The sequence below is a fragment of the Palaemon carinicauda genome, chromosome 7 (genome assembly GCF_036898095.1).
Source record: "Palaemon carinicauda isolate YSFRI2023 chromosome 7, ASM3689809v2, whole genome shotgun sequence".
NCBI classification, from domain to species: Eukaryota; Metazoa; Arthropoda; class Malacostraca; order Decapoda; family Palaemonidae; genus Palaemon; species Palaemon carinicauda.
Genome location: NC_090731.1, coordinates 88,538,209 through 88,561,958, shown reverse-complemented (window position 1 = coordinate 88,561,958; position 23,750 = coordinate 88,538,209). Strand labels below are relative to the sequence as shown.

At 36.9% G+C, this 23,750-nt stretch overlaps 1 long non-coding RNA gene across 2 annotated transcripts in view; it reads left to right on the top strand.

Moving 5' to 3' along the window:
- The window catches only part of LOC137643603 (uncharacterized), a 343,211-nt gene that overhangs the window by 88,489 nt on the left and 230,972 nt on the right, over positions 1 to 23,750 (top strand). For both annotated transcript variants that reach the window (XR_011045021.1, XR_011045022.1), the window contains exons 2-3: positions 1,621 to 1,693; positions 2,271 to 2,430. This is a non-coding gene — a long non-coding RNA (uncharacterized lncRNA). The remainder of the gene's footprint in view (positions 1 to 1,620; positions 1,694 to 2,270; positions 2,431 to 23,750) is intronic.

The window sequence follows — 23,750 nt, the reverse complement described above, 5'->3', positions numbered from 1 at the left end:
AACTGGCATAGAAAGACCATAAACAGACTGGAATAAAAGAACATATTTGAGACCTTTGTCCTGCAGAGGACCAGCAATGGCTGATGATTATATATATATATATATATATATATATATATATATATATATATATATATATATATATATATATATATATATATATATATATATATATATATATATAAAGTATATAGTACGTACTTAGTCCTTTGGCACCCACAGTATGCATAGGGCCTCTATGAATTCACGCCACATGTACTTTGCCATCTCTCTGAGCTCAAGGCAATTCTCAGATCCAACCTCCATGGCATTGTCATCAGTCAAGTTTCTCTTTGTGTCCCACGTTATCTCCTGCCCAGCGGCTTCCATTCAGGTACATCTTTGACTTTTTTCATGTTCCCTCCTTGAAATATGCCCCATCCATCTCCACAACGAACTGTCTTGTTCACATTGGGCACCTCTGCCACCTCACGAAGGCTGCATTTGTTATATACTGCTGTATTTGATTTCCAAAATGCTTTATTCTCAAAAGCAAGATATTTTACATCAGTTGTTACAGTGCTGTACTACTAAGTTAATATCGATCTTACAAGAAAAAAAAAAATACATTTTGTTTTGCTGTGAAATGATATTCGATTTGACCTCCAAACTGGTTTTAACATGCCCATTGCTTGTTATGCCCAGCCTATTGTCTCCTTGAATTCTGTAACTAGTGATCCATTGTTGATAATGAGATTCCTAAATATTTGAAAGTTTGAGTTGGGTTATAATACTCCTCAGATAAGGCAGTTAGTCTGATCTCCTCTCTGAATTTGCATGACCTCAGTCTTTTTCTGGTTGATCACCAATCCAACATTTCTCCCCGACAGTACTAACCTATCAATCATTTCCCGCATTATCGCGATTTTAGGGGCAATTAGAATTATAACATCTGTGTATTCAAGATCACATACTGTAATCTCTGGTCCCCTTTCCATTGAATGTCATTATTTATTGCTTGCATTACCTTGTTCATAAAAAAATCAATCATCATAATAAACAGTGGATGTAGTACTTCAGTCTTGGCTTGAAATGCATCTTTAAGACTATTATCACCCTTTACCTTGCAACAAGATTCACTATGCATATCCATTATGATGTTTACAATCTTTTATGTTATGTTATGTTTTTTTTTTTTTTTTTTTTTTTTTACATACAACGTTAAATACTATAAAATGCTTTCTTAAATTCCACACAGCATAATACAAGAGGGGATTTTAGTTCGTTACACGGTTGAGCTATATTTCGTAGAATAACAATTTGGTCGACACATCCTCTATCCTTTCTTAAAATTGCTTGTTCTTGCTTTTTTCGAAGTAATTTGTTCATTACAGGTTCTAGTCTATTCAATATTACCTAGGAAAAAAACTTTCATACCTAATGAGGACAATGTAATCCCTCGCAAATTCCCCCCGCCATACACACACACACACACACACACACATATATATATATATATATATATATATATATATATGTGTGTGTGTGTGTGTGTGTGTGTGTGTGTATTATTGCACTGTTTTTGTTATATCAGTATACATACTTATTCGTTGTTAATGGAGTCTTTCTTTTTCGTTGCAGGACCATTTTGAAACTGATGCCGGGGGTGTGAACAGGTGCGCCGCGGGGAGCCACCACGCGATTGCTCCCTCAGGTATTGTTAGGGAACCTAACGCCTCTCCTACGCCTCGCCAGGTCTCTGTGTCCCATGTTTATGGGATTATGAGACTATTGAAGGATCATTGTCACATGAACATGAATCAGTGTAGCTTTTGAAAACTCTTTAGTCCCATTTGTGTTTGGCTATGAGACTTTTTAAAGCTCATTTGTGCTTATGTTTAAAGCTCAATTTCGCATGCTAATTTGACTAGAGGCTTTTGAAACTTCATTGTTGCATGGCCAAGTGACAAGGATCTTTAAAGTCGGGTCAAGTAGGATGTTAAAAGAAGGGAATAATTCTTAGTTGTTTATCACGTTGAATTTTAGGCACGAGGTGTTTTAGACTAATCTTGGTAAAGCTCTTATCGTATGATTTTTTATTACTGTAATAAATAGATAGGTAGATAAATAGTTCATGCAAGGTTGATATTGTCACTAACTCGGTGCGGGCAGGCTTTAGTAACATATATTTCCTGGAATGATGTTTTGATTTGCCTAGCTGTATAAAAGTCATGTAATTTTCTTTTGGATAGACTATTAATGTGTATGAAATTGTTGCCATGGGTATAAAGGTTAGAAATAGATTAAGGAAGAATTAAGAAGAAAACTAAGATGAAATGTTAGAAACCCCAGGGAAGAATGGAAAAGAAACTGAGAAGAAATGGTAGTAAAACACAGAAGAAAGAAGACTTCGCATCATTGGAAGCAGATGAGCCTTCACTTCGTACTAAGGTAATTATTTTTCTAAAAAGATACTATTTTTTGCTTCTTGAATTTCTTATTTTGTACACTATTCCCTACTATAGTTTATTTTGACATAATATTTTTCCTTTCCCACGCATATATCGTCATAATAAAACAAGAATAAATCACTTGACAGAACCAGAGAATCAAGCGTGATTTTGTGCACTGTATTTTGTCTTTGGAGTAATGAATGAATTTTGTTTGTTTATAAGAAAGAGGTGATTGTTGTGTTTGATAGAACCGATTCGTTATGGATAATATCGGTGTCATTTTATTTTTCTTTCAAATTAAACATTTTCCTCAGCATTTTTAACATTGGTGTGTTCCTTAGATATAGGCGACCATTTCTGTTTATATTTTTAACGATGCACTTTTACATTTTCATTAATATATCCTGTATGGAATAATTTTTGCAACATATTTGTTTTAGGTAATATATTGTCTCAGCGAGATAATAATTCTTGGAAATCCTCGGGTTTTCTTGAAAGCTATCTATGCATAAATAAAGTTGAAACGAAAGATCAATTCTCTAGGACTGCACTCTATCTCAGCGCAAACTCGTAAGTCCTCCCATCTGTAAATAGGCATTAGCCATACTAGCTCCATTTAATATTTGGTGTCGAAATATTTTAAGTGTTTCTTCGTCACGACTACATTGGTTTAATGTGGAAATTAGGCTTCAATATATATATATATATGTGTGTGTGTGTATATATATATATATATATATATATATATATATATATATATATATATATATATATATATATATATATACACACACACACATATATATATATATATATATATATATATATATATATATATATATATATATATATATATATATATATATACTTTGGCGGTGAAAATTTAATGCAAAAAAAAGTATTGGTATATGAAATCTTTAAGATTCTTTGAAATGGGAAATATTTAAGATTAATTAGGAAATGCATGAATGATTTGCCACAAGTCTCATCAGAATTACATGATCGATTTCACAAGCTTCAACTAAAACATCATACGTTAATGATACACACACACACACACACACACACACACACATATATATATATATATATGCATCGATAAGACAAGCTTTATTTGATATCGTCATGCTTCTTTAAAGTTGTAAGTTAAACAACCTAGCATTAAGTTTGCGATAGCCTTGTTGGTCTGGCTCTGATTCGTAATCTTTGGGTCGTCAGATTAAGCCCTACTCTACATGTCGTGTCTAAGCCCGATAATTTTCAATAGTGTCTGCAATCTCGCCACCCTTGTGAGCTAGAAATGAAATGTCATAAGAAGTCGTTGTCTGACCCTCCCTAGTCCTAGCATGGGTTAAAGCCGGACTCGGACGCTAACCATAGAAGCATATCGTGTGTCTTTAGGACACTGTGATTACCGTAATGACTTGTCCCTATCCTTGAGCACTCACCCATTATGCATGTGTCACCGAAAGTAAATAAAAGCACTCATCCCAGTGTATCATAATATGATAAATGGCTTTTTTATGCTCTTTGTTTTTTTTTTTTTTATGTTCCAGCATAATTAAATCATCATCTCCTCTCACGCCTATTGACGCAAAGGGCGTCCGTTAGATTTCGCCAGTCGTCTCTATCTTGAGCTTCTAGTTCAATACTTCTCCATTCATCATCTCCTACTTCACGCTTCATAGTCCTCAGCTATGTAGGTCTGTGTCTTCCAACTCTTCTAGTGCCTTGTGGAGCTCAGCTGAACGCTTGGTGAACTAATCTCTTTGGGAGTGCGAAGAGCATGCCCAAACCATCTCCATCTACCCCTCATCATTATATAATTCACATATGGCTCTCGAGTAATCTCTTATAGTTTCATTTCTAATTTTGTCCTGCCATTCAACTCCCAATATACTTCTGAGGGCTTTATTTCCAAATCTTGGAGATTGTTTCATTGTCATACCATGACTCATGTCCATAGAATAACACCGATCTCACTAAACTGATGTGTAGTCTGATTTTTATATGTAATTTCAGGTGATTTAATTTCCAAATTTTATTTAACCTAGCCATAGTCTGATTTGCTTTTTTCAAACTTTCACTAAACTCTAATTCTAAAGACCCTGAATTGGAGATAATAATTCCTAAATACTTAAATGATTCTACCTCATTAATCTTTCCTCCTTCCAATGATATTTCATCTTCCATTGCATACTCCGTTCTCTTTGTCTTTCTTCTATTGATCTTAAGAACCTCATGTAATATTTCATGTATTCTGGTAAGCAAGTGTTGCAAATCCTGTGGCGTCCTGCTGACAAGGACAGCATTATAAGCATACTATAGGTCTGTTAAATTCCTATCACCAATCCAGTTCAATCCTTTTCCACCATCTCTGACAGTTCTACACATTACAAAATCCATGAGGAGGATAAACAACATAGGTGGGAACACATTTCCTTGGAGTACTTTGCTTTTCACTGGAAATTCATTTGATAACACTCCATTAACATTAACTTTGCTCTTGCTATGCTCATGAACAGACTTAATCAAATTTACATATTTAAGAGGAATTCCATAGTAACACAAGACTCTCCACAAAATTTGTTGGTGCACACTATCAAATGCCTTTTCATAGTCCGCAAATGCCATCAACTAGGGATTTCTAAATTCTACGCATTGCTGTACAACATGTCTCAAAATGAAAATATGTTCAATTCAACTTCCTCCTTATCTAAATCCTGCTTGTTCATCTCTCAGCTTTTCATCAATCTTACTCTCTAGTCTCCTTGAAATAAACATACTATATATTTTCATAACAACTGACGTAAGTGTTATGCCTCTAATTATTGCACTCAGTCAGGTCTCCTTTTTTTATTTTCACCAACACTCCTAACTGCCATTCATCAGGTTTTGCCTCTTCATGTCACATACTACAAAATAATCTTGTAAGTAGTCTGGGAGTCACTTCATTTTCGGCCAGTATCATCTCGACAGTTATTCCATCGTATCCAGGGGCTTTCCATCTCTTTAGTTTATTTAGGATAGCTTCGACCTCAAACACACTGAATTCATTCATGGGCACATCAAGGTCTTCAACAGCTTCAGGTATATCAATCAAATTATTCCCTTCTTATCTCCTATTGATAACCTCACTAAAGTGTTCCATCCAACGTTGTCTTTCTTCATCTTCTGTTGTTATAACAGAGCCATCTTGGGGAAGATTGATTTTTGTTTAATTTTTTATTTTTTATTTTGTTGTTTGACAAATCCATTTGAGAGAGAGAGAGAGAGAGAGAGAGAGAGAGAGAGAGAGAGAGAGAGAGAGATAATATAAAGATTGTTTGAATTGGGAAAGACTGTTGGTATAATTGAGATTGTTTGTTTACTTTTTTATAGATAGGTTAGGGCAGTGGTGAATGTCTTAAGCGAAGGTTTTTTTCTGTATCTGACTGCAGCCAGAGGCAGTTCTGCGTGCTTTTGAGTACTGGGATTATCATTTATTATTTCGACCAGCTGGGAAGTGATATTTTTTTTCCTTTTTTTTTTTAACAGTCATAATTTCTCCTTTGGAGTTATTGATTTGGCTTGGGCTGTGATTTGTCAGCCAAGTGCATAAATAGTTTATTGGTAACGACCCGGAACGAGCAAGGATTTTTTAATGGACAGCCAATAGAGAATTCTAGAACATTAATGACACTGGCCGTAAAGTAGATATTCATTTTGATGATGCTGATTATGATAATGATGATGACGATGACTTGGCCCGGAAATTGACTGAAGGTAGGACTCGATAAAGAACGACTGTAGATGGGCATTAGGATCGTGTTTCGGGTGTGGTGAGACAGGGTATCGTATTAGTGAATGTAAGAAAGAGAAAGTGGTTAATTGTTATCTGTGTGGTATGACTGGGCATATAGCGAGTGGATGTAGGAGTAATCGTACTAATGTGATTTGCGGTAATTGTGGTAATGATGGTCATTATGCGATAATGTGCAAGGAACAGCGTGCTAGGTGTACTGGATGTGCTGTAGATGGTCATATAGGCGGGGTTAGTAGGGAGAAGGGATTAGGTCAGCCAGGATGTTCGGGAAACTAGATAGTAAGAGAGTTCAGCTGGGCGAAATCTCGCGTGTGTGTGTGTGTCTTTGTGTGGAGGGAATCAAGATCTACATTTCTTTAGACTTTGGAGGGAATATGATCAATGTTCGTGAGAATGGGATGAATAATTGGTTGGAAATGAGTAAGTATGAACCTATTATGCATGAGAAGTTAGGGCTAAAAAATAAGCATTTAGTGTTAGTTGAATATAGGAAAAAAGAAGCTTTTGAAATTTTTTAGTGAGGATGAAGTACAGGGAAAATTTGTAGGTATTAGTGGGAATCAGAATGGGCATTACAAGTGTGTAAATGTACATGTGAGTATGGAAGATAAATGTGTTAATACAGATGAAACGTGGCTGAGTATGAATGATAGTGTGTGTGGTTTTTCGTTAGATGATGTAGAAGAAAATATTACGATCGCGAGGCTGAGAGATAGGAGAATGAAAAGTAGTATGAATGATTCTTTTGTTAAAGTAAAAAATTTTTTTTGATAAAATGGATGAATTGAAGGCGGAAATAAGTGAGATTTTAGGGCCAGATGATAGTGAGGTAAATGGATAGTGCATGATATATTAGAAGATAGGAGCATATATGGGAATCGTAATAGGATAATGAATGATAGCGATATGGAAGAAATGAATGAGAGAGTATATGAAGGCCCAGTTACTCGAAGCAAAGGGCCTATTCCTGACTGCGATTGGGTAATGAAAAAAATCAGGTAAGTGTTGTGTGAAGGTTTTGGCAAAGTAAGAGGGGAGGAATTGTGAGGATTGATTTTTTTTTTTTTTTCAAATCCTTTTGAGAGAGAGGTAGTTAATATAAAGATGGTAAAAAGTGGGAATGACGGATGGTATAATTGAGATTGTTTGTTTACTTTTTTATAGATAGGTTAGGGCAGTGGTGAATTTCTTGAACGAATACTTTTTTTTCTTTATTTGACTGCAGCCAGAGGCGGTTCTGTGTGCTTTGAGTGCTGGGATTATCATATATTATTTCGACCAGCTGGGAAGAGATTTTTTTTTTATTTTAATGGCCGTAATTCCTCCTTTGGAATTGTTAATTTGGCCTGGACTGTGGTTTGCCAGCCTAGAACATAAATAGTTTGTTGATGACGACCCGGAACTTACAAGGGTTTTTTGAATGAACAGCCAATGGAGAATTTTAGAATATTAATGACCCTGCCTGTAAAGTAAATATTTTTGATGATGATGACTTGGCCCAGAAATGTACTGACTACCCTAAAGGAATTTTAAGAAGAGGAGACTGATTGTGTGTTCGGTGGGATTGAAGTGTTTCTTTAGTGTAGTGTTGCCACGGAGCTGTGGCAGTGCCTTTTAAGACAGTTGGGCATCGTGTGTACGACGGTGTTCGTGCCCATATACAGTATATACATACAGTACATTATGTAAACCCATATGTGCTTATTTTGGTTGTGTTATTGGTTAATTTTAAGTTTTGGTATTTTTTTTTTGGGGGGGGAGGGGGCGGGGGGCTTATTTGAATATTGTTGTCTGTATTGATTTCTTTTGTTTGGTTTTTATGGTTTTAGGATTAAGTGATTATTTAGGTTTAAGGAATATAGTAAGGTTATGTTTTGTTTTCATTTCCCTTTTGTCCAAGAGTCCAGCTGCTGATAACGTTAGGGGAAAGTTTGTATTGTCAAGAATATTGTTTGTTAGTGGTTCAAGGGTGTGGGTTTTTTTTTTTTTTTTTTTTTTTTTTGGATGCCGCCACCATCTCTATTTTTGATGGGTATATGTGTCTCCTTCTTTGCCTCAGTCGAGATTTCATTAATAATTCAATAAGCAATTCTTACACCATAGCCAGTTCCTGAATTCGTAGCATAATCAGCTTCATTTGTTTTACCATCTAAATATTCTCTCCAGTTATTATTGGCTTCTCTTTTGACCTCACTATCAATACTGGAATACTTGGCATGCTCTACCATGTAATTTTCATTACTTCCTCGAAAACTTTCAACAATTACAGCAAGTGAATATTGATAGAGGGAGTTCCATCTCATACATGGTCAGAGTGTATTTGTTGAGAGTTTGGTTTTGGAGTTCTGTGTTGATTCAACTTTAAACTCTCGCATAAATGAAGAGAGAGGTAAATGTATTTTTTTCTAATTTGACTGTGTTCTGTAACCAAAAAAAATAATTGACTTGAAATTTACACTATATCAGAATTCTTGAAGGTAATATAACAAAACATTATCATGGATTGAATATAAGATAGAGTTTTAATCAATGACTGTCGGCCAGAGGTGCAGTAACATGATGTCAAAGTCTAGATTTGGATTCAAAACACTTGTTAACACTAGTGTGTTTTACAGATCCTACAGTTTCGACAGCAAAACCGTTTTACATCGGTCTTGAAGTGATGTTTTTAGCGTCCCATTGAAAAATAAACAGTTTGAAATGAGCACATATGTGTTGACGATTATCAGATACAAAGGTTTCTGGTCAGCTTAGCATACTACAGAATGATTTGAAGTGATTGGTCACTTCAGCAGAGGTATCACATTTTTGCTCAGTAACTATCGAGAATTTGGTGAAATTGTCAGAAATCAGTAGGTACTGCTTGTTATTGACTTGGAACATATCAGATTCAAATTTGTTGCAAGGGACTGGTGGCACATGGTAGTAAAGGGTAGGTTCATCTTGCTGCTGGACTTGGTATTTTGGGCAATGCTCACAGCTATTCACCATGGCTTGGTTATGTAAATTGGTTCCTAGCCAGAATACACTGTCATGGGTAGTTCTTCGTTGTATGTGAGGAGTTTCTCGAGGTTTAATGGAAGGTTATACTCTGAGACTAGGATTTGTCGGCCCTTGAAGATTAGGCCATCCCCAATGGCAAGGCAATCTCGGTGACTAAAGGACGGTTTAATGCCAGTACGGCACTGCTTGATATACTTTAGCCATCCCTTGATAATGATTTGTATAAGTGAACGGATAGTGGGTTCTTGTTTGGTTTCCTCACAGGGTACAGCCAGCCAGCCTGAGTTGAAGTTCAGGTGCTTATTAGGTCGGCAGGCGATGCCATTGGATGTGATGTCATCAGTGATCACATTTAGCTTAATTTCACATTTGTTCTCTTGAGTTCAGTAGGCAAGTGGATCAGGTAGGACTACCTGTCTGCCAGGTTGTTACAATAGCATGAAGTTTTATTTTTGTGCATCGAAGAACACATGCTGTAACCTGGGTGTAAGGATTGGTAAGCAGTCTTTGCTAGACAGTGACTAACCAGGTGTTTGTTGTCTGGGATAGTGGTAATAACAATCATCAAATCCTGTGTGAAACATGTGTATCCCATGTACGAGTCTGAGGGCTTCTTATTCAATGTTACTGTAGGTGTATTGCATCTTGGTTAAGGTTTTTGATGGCAACGATAATAACACGTCCTTCTGGATGAGGGTGGGAATTTGGAATTGGTGACCAGCGGTTTTAGGGTCGTGAAACTGTGATCACGTCCACTTTTTCCAAAGAACTATATATCTTTCTTCAATAGGTCATGTAGCGCCTTAGCTACACTTGATTAGTTTGATGTATGTTGGCTCAAGTAAGTTATCATCCTTTGATGTTTGCTTTGGCATATTTTTCAGATCATGGAACGTGTTGGGGTCTGGGAGGATGCCTTCTGTAATGTATTGGTTACCAAAGAAGTTGTATTTGTTCGTGTTCAGCAGGAGACCACTTTCAGCTGCACGTTTCATGAGATGGATAAGGTTAGCTCAAGGCCAGCACTGAAAACACATTAAATTTGTTATCTGTGATACTGGCTACTTCAGGCAAGTCTTCCAGGGTAGTATCAATTTGAGCCTCGAATATGTATTTGCTCACCTTGAAACCACACAGTAAATGGATGGTGCCAGTAGTGCCATCTGAATACGTGTGAAAGTTAGTTATTAGATGTGAATTTTCAGGGATAGATATACTTCAGTAACCTGTTTTGGCTTCTAAAGTTTTGAGAACTCTTTTGCTTCAGCAAACGTTGCATTAGGTTCCTTGAGTGTTGAGATTTTGTATTTGGTACAGGTGTTGAAAATCCAAGTTTGGTTCCTTAAGCAAGGTTGCTACACCAGTTGAATGTTTAGTAAGTTTGTAGGGTACAGTATCTTCTCCTGCTACTGCTGCTCCTTTTGATTTCCAGCTTTTGATAGATCTCAGCTGTTCACACCATGTCGGTCATCAGCATTTACAAGTTTCTTTTTATGGCAACACTTGGGGAATTGTCCTTTATTACAATATGGGCAGGCCGAGTGGTATGCAAGGCGTGACTTGGGTGCATGTTTATACCCACAGTTGCAGCACATCTTTCTAATACTGTTCTGGCTTCTCTCTCAGCTGTGGATATGGCTGGAGGCAAACGCAGTATATCCGATTTGCTCAAATGTTGTAGTGGGGATTTGGATGTGATTATAACTTCATACTTGCAGGCATACTTCAGGACCGAAGATACTAAGTACTTTTGGTACTTGTTTAGAAATTCCATACAGAATTCTTCAAATGAGATTGAAAGAATCATCATTGCGACCAAATTCACATTTGGATTCTTACCCCTGGAGGCAGGACATGAGGCATGTTGCTGTTTCTGCAAGCCTCGAGTGAAAACTTGAAAATTCAAATCAGTGTATCCTGAAGTTAACCCTGACTGTTGCATAAAGTTGAAACTCTACAAGATGGTTGATGGATCATTCATGTCAGCTTGGTAAGGCAAGATACCAGGAGATGACCTATTCCTTCATCTGCAAAGGTGAGCTTGATTTTCGTCCTCTTGTTGGACACATCACCAATTTCTTCGTCCTTCAAGTAGAGGGAATTCCTGGCTTTGAAGAATCTATAAGTTTCAACCATCGACTTATTTATATATAGTTACCGAGTGGAAGTTGGCGAAGGTCAGGGATGTTCTTAAGTATCACTAGAAATGCTCTAAAGCCTTGAAAACTCACCTGCTTACTTTTACCATGACAACACTTACAGAGGCATTGCTCGTAAATGTGTTGTCAGTGATGATATCCTTCGGTTTTTTGTAACCTGAAATGGAATCTCTTCAGACTCTTCTATTGTGCATGACCCCTTATGGCTGATAAGACAACCACAGCATTTCATGTGGAGATAAGTATTCTACAAGATAAAACTATTTGTTACTTTGCTTATTTTGCTTCTTGTGGTGAACTGAAAGTATACTTGGGACTCATTTTTCAGACTTTTGTGTATTTTGTATGCTAACTAGCTTATTACATAAAGAAAGTAAAATTCTCTCTCTCTCTCTCTCTCTCTCTCTCTCTCTCTCTCTCTCTCTCTCTCTCTCTCTCTCTCTCTCTCTCTCTCCAGTATATGAATATGTATTCAAATCATGTTTTTATTTTCAATTACTTGAAGTTACTTGTTGGGGAGGGGGGGGGGGAGAAGGATTGGACTGTATTGATTACAGGAAATTAGCTGATCTAGAGTATGCTGATGACGTTGTCCTTATTAACAGAACACCACAGGATTTGCAAAACCTGCTTACCAGAATGTAGGAATTACTACAAGAGGTTAGGCTCAAGATAAATAGAATAAAGACAGAGATGATGAGAGCAGAATATGCAATGGAGGATGAAATATTGGGAGGAGAAAGGATTGAGGTGGAATCTTTTAGATATTTTGGAACTATGATCTCTAATATATGATCTTTAGAATTTGTTTAATAAAAGATTGAAAAAACAAATAGACACTGGGTAGGTTAAGTAAAATTTGTAAATCAAATCGCCTGAAGTTACATATAAAAATCAGGCTATATATCAGTTTAGTAAGATCGGTGTTACTGTATGGACATGAGTCGTGGTATAACAATGAAACTATATCCAACAGATTTTGCAGATCTGAGAGAAAGCCCTCAGAAAAATATTGGGAGTCAAATGGCAGGACATGATTAGAAAAGAAACTATAAGAATGCCATATGTGGATGGGATCATGGTAAGGAGTAGATGGAGATGGGTTGGGCATGCTCTTCGCACTCCCCAAGAGAGATTGGGTCACCCAATGTTTAACTGGGCGCTGCAATTCACTAGAAGAGTTGGAATACTTAGGCCTACTTGGCTGTGGACTATGAAACGTGAAGTAGGATATGCTGATTGGAAAAGTATTGATTTAAAAGCTCAAGATAGGGACGACTTGCGAAATCTAATCGAGGCCCTTTACGTCAATAAGCGCAGATGATGATGATGATGTTTGACTGTAAGCCTCCTTAGCTGTAAATATAAGCGGCATGAATGCACACATGTTTTAATACTATTTGTTGATACATATATTTTTAGATTAAAAAAAAAATTCTTCCGTTCATCTTAATAAAATCTTTGTTGAATATAAATAAGCCGTTGTATTGAAATATGCCTGATAGTTTGTCTCCTTATACCTTACGGCCCATATAGTTTTCCTCTTTGTTATTTGAAGTCTTTATTTAATTCATAATTGCACCTTTGATTGTTGTTGAAGCTTCAACGCAATTATAACCTTTTGAATTTGCGTAATATTACCTTTTTTTTTATTTTATGCTGAAAATCACTACCGTTCATAAATGCTGCTATTAGGTGCATTGGAGAAATATGATATAAAAGGTTAAACGTTTATGAATTGGGAATGAATAGGATGAATTTTTTGGGGGGTGGGAGAATGGAGAAAAAGGTAACACCAATAAAGGGGTTGAACTTGCATGTTAGGTTTCGCTTTTGTTTATATACAATATATATATATATATATATATATATATATATATATATATATATATATATATATATATATATATATATATATATATATGTATGTATGTATATATATGTATATATGTATATATATTATATGTATGTATGTATATATATTATATGTATGTATGTATATATATTATATGTATATATATATATATATATATATATATATATATATATATATATATATATATATGTGTGTGTGTGTGGGGGGGGGAGGTATGCGTGCGCATTCGTGTGTTTATGTAGATGATGAGAATCAGGTTGAATATAAAGAGATGAAAATGAAAAATAATATGAAAAGGCTATTATTTTTTGTCAGTGTTTAAAGTGACCTTTCATAAATAGGATCAAACTGTGCACTTTCTTATTATTGATGTTGGCGCTTTATTATTGTTATACCTGTTGCCGTTTTTATTGTTTGTAACCCTCATTCGTAAAGTTGCATTTTATTCAAAGGTCATCATGAGTAAATTTTTTAGTGCCTGGATTTATTGGCTTCCTGTCTGATATTGGATTGTTTTTTGTAAATATAAAATAAGACCATTAATTATGCAATAACAACTATGATAATGTTTATTTTCATAACATTATAACAAATATAGTAATTGTTGATTTTTCAAGGTAATAGCCGGTTTATGGGATTACTATTTAAAACTCTCTCTCTCTCTCTCTCTCTCTCTCTCTCTCTCTCTCTCTCTCTCTCTCTCTCTCTCTCTCTCTCTCTCTCTCTCTCTCTCACGATATTGATTATAAAACTGAAAAATGGTCTTTTCACTTAAATATTGCAATTTAAACAGTATGTTTGATTGATAATTGATGTTGATGAGGAAAGACTTCATATTCTATCCGTTTGCCTAAAATATGATCAAAGACATTTGATGAAGCACGATCTGACGCCCCGACAAAGGACGAGGCCATTCTTCTACTATAATAAAAATTTAGGCTTTTACAAAAATGTGACCTGCAATATTGGCTTTTATTTATAGATTTGGCCAGAAGCCTATTAGTAAAATATTTACCAAAATATTCACCGTAATCCTTTCACTGAATATATGACTATAATCTAATCATTGCAAGAAACAACCTACCCGTGTCTTTATGTTCGACGCTGCCTATTATGAACGTTTTTATAACTTAAAGACGAATTCATGGCCTCGTTGCGTGTTGCACCAGACTTTTAACGGTTTTCATACTATGAAGAACTTGTCATTTATATATTGCGGCCCGTTTCCCATTTTCGTTGAGAGTTATTAGTATAATAAGTTACATATGATATGATTGTGTGGGGCTGTGGGTGGACTCAGCTCTCTAGGAAAATCTTGAACGTGAATTATGGCTTCCGTTTTTTGTTGACTTTTGCTTGTACTGTGGTCGACCATTGTACACATTTATCGTTATTTTTCTCAACTTGATTTCTGCTTCCTTTTGATAGCCTGGAAGTTTGTTTGTTGCATGATTTGTTTCATGGAAGACCTCTTATCTTCTTGTTAATTGTTCTTGTTTTGGTGATCGGGTGCCTAGTATTCTATGTATAGTATATAGCTAATTTTTAATAACCATCTTATTTTATTGTAAGATGGTTTTGTACACGCCAATTATAATGGGATAGTGTTCGGTTATGATATTTTTTTAGATCCCTCAAAGGTTAATAATATTTAATAATGAAAAAAAGAACGTAACTTTCTTTTCAGATCAGATCACTCTAATAAGTGAGTAATCATCAACTTTTAATCTAAATCCCTTTTACTACAACCGTTAATGTAGATTTTTCACCCTTGACGTCAAGCCATTTTCGTGTTGCGAGAAATCACAACCAAAAGTATTTTTTTTTTTTTTGCAACCGTCCTAGTGCCGTAAGTGTTGAATTACTGTATATTTTCAAACAATGAAAAACTTCTCTGGACGTAGTGAACGGGTTTGTATACCGCTATGATCAGCAAAGGTGTACTAGTAGGCCTACTTGTGGTTTGCTGGTAGCGATTAGACAAGTCTCCTATCATCAACAATCCGCAGCTGGCGAGCGCGGTGATGAAAATTGGCCGAACCCCAGACATAAATGAGGACATATATGAGTACTTTGTCCGGAGTGGAGTAGAAACGGCTGCATAACAACAACAGATGATCTGTATTGTGAAAACGCTTGTGCTACATGCACAAAGAATTAACTGCAGGGGGGGGGGGGTGCTAGATATAAAGGAATGTAAAAGACCACAAGATTTTGTTCTACAAATTAGATGAAATTCTGCTGTTGAACCAGATAGCACTATGTTGAAAACTTAGTAAAATGAAAGAATTAAAACATTTCCTAAGGATAGATTGATCACCAAAAATTTCGCAAGGCTTTTCTAACATGCCGCCATTTTTATGTGCTGATAAGGAAGAAACAGATCACATATTTCTCAAAAGAATATTTGCAATAAAAAATCACACCTAAAATTTTAAATCGTCTGCATATAGTTAGAGATATTTTCAGTGCAAAAATCTTGGCGTTATATATATATATATATATATATATATATATATATATATATATATATATATACACACATACATACATACATACATACATAAATATATATATATATATATATATATATATATATATATATATATATATATATATATATATATATATATATATATATAAAACTATTCATCACTGAAATTCAAAGTTAAAGTCAATACTAAGGCTAATTGGCTACTATTCAAGGATGATTGACTACTATTCATATGTGATTAAAATACATTTAGGCCTACAGATGTCGTGGACTCCAGAAGCTGAAACCTTCGGGGAAGGAAAGCCTAAGCCAATAATAATCGTTTCAAGGAATTGCTCAATAAGCCGATTTGCACTAACAGTTGTGACTCGGTCTTCCCTGGACTCTTAAGACTAATGTCAAATGGATTTATCTTTAGATTGCTCTTTTAGGCTCTATAGATCTCTTGATGACCATGGTAGATTTGCTCGGAGTTGCTTTAGGACCTAACGACTTTATTTTTACTGCTGTACCATTTCTAGAATTTTGGAGTATTACAATACGTCACAGTTGTAAAACCCCACGATAGCAACGTGATCTATATTAGAATGCTTTAAGTCATTGATAATAATTTTCCATTCATTTTCACTGGTATTTTACGAATCTAATTTTCACTTGGAAAAGATACACAAACACAAATCGACCAACTATTTTGCAATGAATAGATTTGTTTTCAGATAACCTAGCTTGAGCCTACGTTAGTGTCAACCCACGTTTCAGTATACTAGCTTTTTTAAGATTCAGAACGCGAACACGAAGAATTTTTATTTACCAGAGCACGGTGTCTCTGTAAATTTGACTTCATGACATATATTCAGTTTCTGTGCGTCGCCAATTATTTTCATGTTTTATAGTTCTTTACATCTCTGTCAAAATCAGCAAAATATATGGATCACGTGCACCACAAACACACATTATAAATATATATATATATATATATATATATATATATATATATATATATATATATATATATATATATATATACATATACATATATATATATATATCTGTGTGTATGTGTAAGTATGTATAATGTGTGTTATTTTTTTATTATTAAATGCTGTAATGTGAATGCACATCTCGTGCAGAATAGGTTACACATTCACCTCTTGTGCCCACTGCCGTACTTCATGAGTGTTAAGACAACACAAAATGTGTCCAGTTTTTTAGGCTCTCTCCTCTCTATCTCTCACTATATTTAAATTGTTAAGTTTCTTCAACATACTGTCCTCCATACTTTCCATAAAATCAAGCTATCTCAGAATACTGTGATCTTTCATTTCATCATCTCCACCTTTTGTATCTTTAGATTTTCCACTTTTTTCACCTATCAATGTTTATTCTACATTTAGCCTGTGTAAAACGTTCATCTGAAAAGGTTAAACTGTTATTTACTTCAATTTGGATTCCATTAACAAGATTGAGCTCGACAATTCTTCCTTTCATCCCAACTCTCGTTGCCATATTCTCTCCCAGATACACAAATATCTTATCAGATGTTTGGTTCATAATCAGATTCACAATTCCTATAATGCTTTACCAGCCTTTTTGAAAAGTAATTTGTGACGTAATGTTAGTATAAACTAACATGCAGCTTATAGATATCAAGCGCTTCTTTTGATCCTCCTTCCATATCAAATTCAATGCTCCATGCACGTGATCTCAATTTATGCACATAACCTTACTTCTGCCAAATTTTCTCCCAATTCTCCTCTGCAGACACTTTTACTAATTTTCTCATAATCTATTGACTAAACCAATCAGTACTGTATCATCAAGAGACATCAGCTTTTCATGACACCACTCACGACATGTTTTCTTATCCCACAACTTCGCACATCCATCAAATATCCTTTTCTGTCTACGACTTCTCGTGTAACGCTTTCTCCGATGACGTCGAAGAGGCACGGAGACCTAACACACCATTGTCTCAAACTCACTGTCAGAGTAGTGACAGGTGTGTCGATCTATTATGAAAACGTTTCATTCCCAATCTTTACCATTTATCCGCACCTTCCTCCATCGTGTACCTTTATCTAGTCTTTTCTCATAATTTTGTAGGTCCATGTATGTCCTGCATACCGTTTCAGTTTCAAGTATCTTCCATAACGTTTGTAACAATTATATGAGCAACTCATCCTCTGCTCGGTCTAAACATACACTGGTCTGTTATTCCATCTGTTATTTGTTGATACAGGAAGTTCTGAGCCTAGGAAAGAAGCCTGAGTAATTTACTTCCATTTTGCGTTGTTATAATGGGAAGCAGGGGAAAGGATGGCTTGGAAATCGAAATGATTGTTCAGTGCCAGTCGATTATCGTTTTTACACAAACTATGAATATTTATACGTAGTGGTTTGTAATTATTATTATTATTATTATTATTATTATTATTATTATTATTATTATAATCTGCTTATGAGAGAGTATGAAGCGCAGCGAGAGAATGGGAGGGGGGTGCCCTTTTATTAACAAAGGAATATTTTTTTTCTTGTGTCCTCTACGTCATATTTAAAGATGAAAATAGGTGGAGGAGGGGCGGTTTAGAATTTTTTTTTTCGTTCCATATTTTGGAGGGGGAAGGGTGGTTTAGATTTTTTTCGTTGTTTCATTTATTTCATTCTAAAGTAAAGATGACAGCTGGGTGTTTACTAATATTAACATTTGCCCTCCATGACATCTAATGATTAGTAGAATCATAAATTTCTCTTAAAATGAGCATTACGATCACCTCAAATATTACTTCCATAAAGCGTATACTTACATTGGAATGCATAAGTAAAAGATCTTCCGTAGAATATCCATTGATATTCAACATAAATTTTTATAAAGAATTTTATGAGCGACATAAGCTTCTTCAATAACCATATTTTATACAAGTGAAGATGAAGATATCCTTAACACTTTCTGGTATTACCTTATGGATCAGAAGGGCCTTAATTTATCAGAACATTTGCCCTCTTTGGTAAGGCAATGCGGCAACAGGTGGCACTAATCTATCGGCTGCTTGCTAACTTTAGCCCATCAGCAATATTGTCGCCCAGTGTGGAATAAGTAGCGGGTGTTGTGTATTTGTACGCGGCATCCTTATCCCTTGCTCAGCGGCTCCTGGCAGCCGATCTGACCTCGTGGGAGCAAGAGGCCTTTCCAGGCATCCCGAAGACGCTGATCAAGTCCCCGCTAAGGGATCCTTTTCCAAGGTGGGGAGCACCCGATCTGGTCCCCCAGACCCCTTGGGAGGATTTTTCCCCGTTAGACGTCGTCGCCTATCCTCCCCCGGTCGTTGAGGTCGACAACGTCAGGGAGGAACAGAGGGCCATGTGAAGGAACGTCATCCTCGCTCCTACGTCTCCGGGTCTCCGAACCCCACCATAGCGGCGAAGCAAAGCCAAAGAGGAGAGTCGTGCAGAAATCCCTCAGAAGGGAGATCGGACCTCCGGGATATGCGATCTCCGAATCCATGGCAGGGTACATCGAGTGGGGCTCCCGAAGCCGGCGTTTGGGCTTCGGACGTAGGGTCGCGAGACCATCAGGAGGTATGGTGATAGAAGAAGTGTTGTCGTTCCAGAGGGTGTTGGGTCAGATAAGGAAACTCGACGACCTGTCTGATCCCTATCCCGTTCCGGTGCAAGTTCAACCCCATGACACCGGTCTGGATCACCGCTGCCACCATGGAGCCAAGAGGACCGAACAGGCCTCATGGCGCTGTGAAGATTTTACCTTTTCACGGAGGTGAAGCACAGGCGCTTCTACACTCCGGAGTAGACCTCCCAGGGACCTCGACTGTCAGAAGGGAACTTGTCTGCCCTGGCCCCCGATTCCACAAAGGATATGCTGTCGAGCGGGGCCGTCGGCTTCACGGTCCAGGAGGCGACAGCCATGGAGGCGGCTGCATGGGCTTTTGGTGACACGGTATCTTGGCTGGACCTCTGGTCCATGGCCCTGGTTTCCTTCGTCCTGGAAAATGATGTGAGGAGCGGCCTGGCGAAGGAGCAGTCTCGGGGTCGAGGGCCATAGCCTTCTTGGCGGGCAAGTCATACACTGCGGCATTGAACTGGGTCCTGCGCAGGAGGTACAGTATGTCATCCTTCATAGGATGGCAAAAAACTCCCAGATACGGAGCTGAGGGTGCTTAGGAACACTCCCATCATCAGGGAGGCTCTCTTCTTGCAGGATCTGGTTGATGAGGCCCTGGATAAGTGGAGGAAGGAGAGTCACGGCCTGATCATCCATAAGGCATTCGCATCATTTTCGTCAACGTGCCCCCAATACCGGCCTCGAGAACATAGCACGGCCAGGGCACAGTCAGGTGGGCACCTTCCCATGCTGCCGGTCCAAGCTTCATCCTCCTCCTGTTGGGTCCCTTTGACTCAGGCCCCCCTCAGGAGGACAGAAATTAGCCTCGGGTGGTGGTAGGCACAGAGCCCCAGCAAATGGCCGTTTATTCAAACGGAAGTAGAGGGCCTGGCCCCCATTCCCTGTGCCCTCAATGCAAGGTGGAGAAATTGGGCAAATGAAGGAGCAGATCAGTGGATGATTCAGTTATTGAAGGAAGGGTACCATATCCCCTTCAAGGGCTCCACTTTTCCTTTGATGTTGGGGCTCGAGGCCTCTTCCCTACACCCCAAGGAGGAAATACATTGGAGGGCCTCAGCAATGGGAAATTCAAGATCACCTCAAAGGGGCTATCCAGGGGGTGCCCTCCGACTTGCCGGGCTTCTTCAGCCAACTGTTCTTGGTGGAGAAGGCCTCTGGTAATTGGCGCCCAGTCATCAATCAATCTCTCGGCCGTCAACCACTTCGTCACCAAGATCGCGTTCAGGATGGAAACGGTAAGGATGGTCCTGGCAGCTATCAGAGAAGGGGACTTCATATTGTCCTTAGACCTCAAAGATGCATATTTCTAGATCCCAGTGCACCCGTCCAGCAGGATGTTCCGCAGGTTCAAGTGGGGAGAAGAGGTCTTCCAGTTCCGCACCCACTGCTTTGGCCTGTCGACCGCACCTCAGGTCTTCACCAGAGTCTTTTCCCTGGTCTCCCAGTGGACCCACAAGTGAAGGATGAGACTACCAAGGTATCTCGATGACTGGTTTCTCGATGACTGGTTACTCCTCTCGGAGTTCAGAGAGCAGTTGTCAGAGCAGAGGGACGAGTTAGTGGCCTTCTGTACTGAATCAGGGGTACTGTTCAACTGGGAGTAGTCGCAGCCTTGGCTAACCACGAGGACAGTGTACCTGGACATGGAAATATGCTCTGTGCAAGCCAGGGCCTTTCTGACGAAGGAGAGGATCAGGAATCTAGAAGACTTGGCGAAGTTTTTCATCAGGGAGTCATTTCCACTCCTTTAACGACACGTTAAAGGAGTGGCAGAGACTGGTAGGCCTACTGGTGTCCCTGGAGAAGCTTGTTCCCAATGGAAGATTGATGCTACGTCAGGCCCAGTTGAACCTGAAAGACATACAGGGTTTAGTAATCCCGTGTCCGTCAGCAAAGTTTTCCCCGTCCCAGTCAACGAGGGAGGCACTCCAGTGGGTGTTGGACCCAAGGAACACCCGAGCAGGGTTTTCACTACTGGATCCTCCTCCAGAAGTCCTTTAGTTTACTGATAATAATATTAATAGTAGTAGTAATAATAATAATAATAATAATAATAATAATAATCCTTTATTTCCAATTATTACATTGGGTATTATTATCCATGTTAAGAATAATACAAAGCATCAAGTACAGAGAAAAATTAAACATAATATCAAAGATTTAAAAGTATTGATGAAAATATACGTACTCAAAAACAATAAAAAAGCCTATGAAACTATAATCAGGAGTCTTAAAAGCCAGGAGAGGAGAAAAACAAAATGTATAATAGTTCTAAAAGTACTGATAAAAATATCTGCATTTAAAACGTTAAGAGCATATAAAACCATATCATTAGAGCATCAAAAGTATTGATAGAAATATAAGTTGTTAAAGCATTAAAAACCATAAAACATCATGAAAAATCTATAAAACTGGAAGGTAAAATTAAACTAATACTTTTAAATATAGATATAAATATAAGTAGCTAAAATATTAGTAGTAAGATATAATATAAAAATCAAATATCACTTAAAAGATTTTTCTTTAATTTGTACTTAAAAGAAGGTAACGAAGGAGTTTCTCTTAAAGAGATTGGTATACTGTTCCAAAAATGGTGACCCGTCACTGACATCTCTCTCTATCCCATATCGGTTCGAACTCTTCCTTCGGAAAAGTTGTTAGCCTGTCTGGTAATGCAGTTTACAGTTTCAAAATTATACAGCCACTCTGGTATAATACCTCTTAAAATCTTAAAGATTAAAATGCATACATCATATCTGTATTTCTCTTTCATTTTTATCCAGCCTAGTTTTATTAGATGTGGAGTGATATGTTCATAATTACTCGCCGTCCAAAGGGCCGCACGAGCTGCAAAATTCTGTAGTTTTTATTCAGGTGCTTATTACTCGCTGACCCCCAGAGGGTGAGACAATAATTAATCAAGCTTAGAGCTAAAGATTGTAGTACAATCAAGTGTGTTTGGTGTACAAATTAATTTTTCACTCTGTTCAAATATATCAAGGGTCCCATAATTTTCCTGTGAATCTTGTCTATGTGTGTCTCAAAAGTCATATAATTATCAAAGAAAACCCAAAGGTTCTTTGATTTGACTGCCATAAAAATTTATTGTCAGATCCGGATTAATGCGATTTAAATATTGCCTTGTTCCTATAAAGATACTTTGTGTTTTCGCAGTATTTAATAGCAAACCATTTTTTTTAAAAGAAAACTCTTGCCATAGATAATATGTTGTTAGCTCGTTCCACGATAGCTTCTAAATCGTTAATATCACCTTCAATGAGAATTTGTGTATCGTCAGCGCATTGAACAACAAAGCAGTGGGGCAGGTAATTAACTCGGTCATTAATGAACATAATGAATAACATTGGTCTCAAAATGATACTAGTTTTGTGGAAGAAATAGTATTTTTTATTTTAACAATTTGATGGCGGTTGCTAAGATGACTTCGAAACCAAACTGTATCAATATTCAACATTTTGCATTTTCTGAGTAAAATTTCATGACTAACACTATCAAAAGCTTTTGATAGGTCCAAAAGCAAAAGTAGAGAAATCTACTTACTTTCCATATTGTTGTATATTTTATCAGATATTTGGATTAATGCAGTCTCAGTAGATAATTCTGGTCTAAAACCGTGTTGAGTTTTGGAGAGAAGCTTATGTACTTCTAAAAATGAGGTTATTTGTTTAGCAACTATTTTTCTAGAATTTCTGACAGGACAGGCAACAAGGAGATAGGCCTGTAATATCTACTAATTCTTTATCTCCACTTTTATAGACAGGGACTACATACGGAATCTTCCACATTTCAGGATATACATTTGTTACTATTATTATTATTATTATTATTATTATTATTATTATCTAGCCAAGCTACAACCCTAGTTGGAAAAGCAAGATGCTACAAGCCCAAGGGCTCCAACAGGGAAAAATAACCCAGTGAGGAAAGGAAATAAGGAAATAAATAAATGAAGAGAATAAATTAACAATATATCATTCTAAAAACAGTAACAGCGCCAAAACAGATATGTCCTATATAAACTATTAACGTCAAAAACAGACATGTCATATATAAACTGTAAAAGACTCATGTCAGCCTGGTCAACATAAAAACATTTGCTCCAACTTTGAACTTTTGAAGTTCTACTGATTCAAATACCGTGTCGTTACTTACAATAACGACATGGAAAATCAATGGTTATTGAATATCTATGTTCATGTTGTATATGGAAAATGTTCCTTTATATTACATTGCATTAAGTGGAAATGTGCAGGTTTGTGTACAAATGAATGTTTTATCTATATTTAATTGTAATAAGCATTGTTACCAAGGAATATTGTCTTG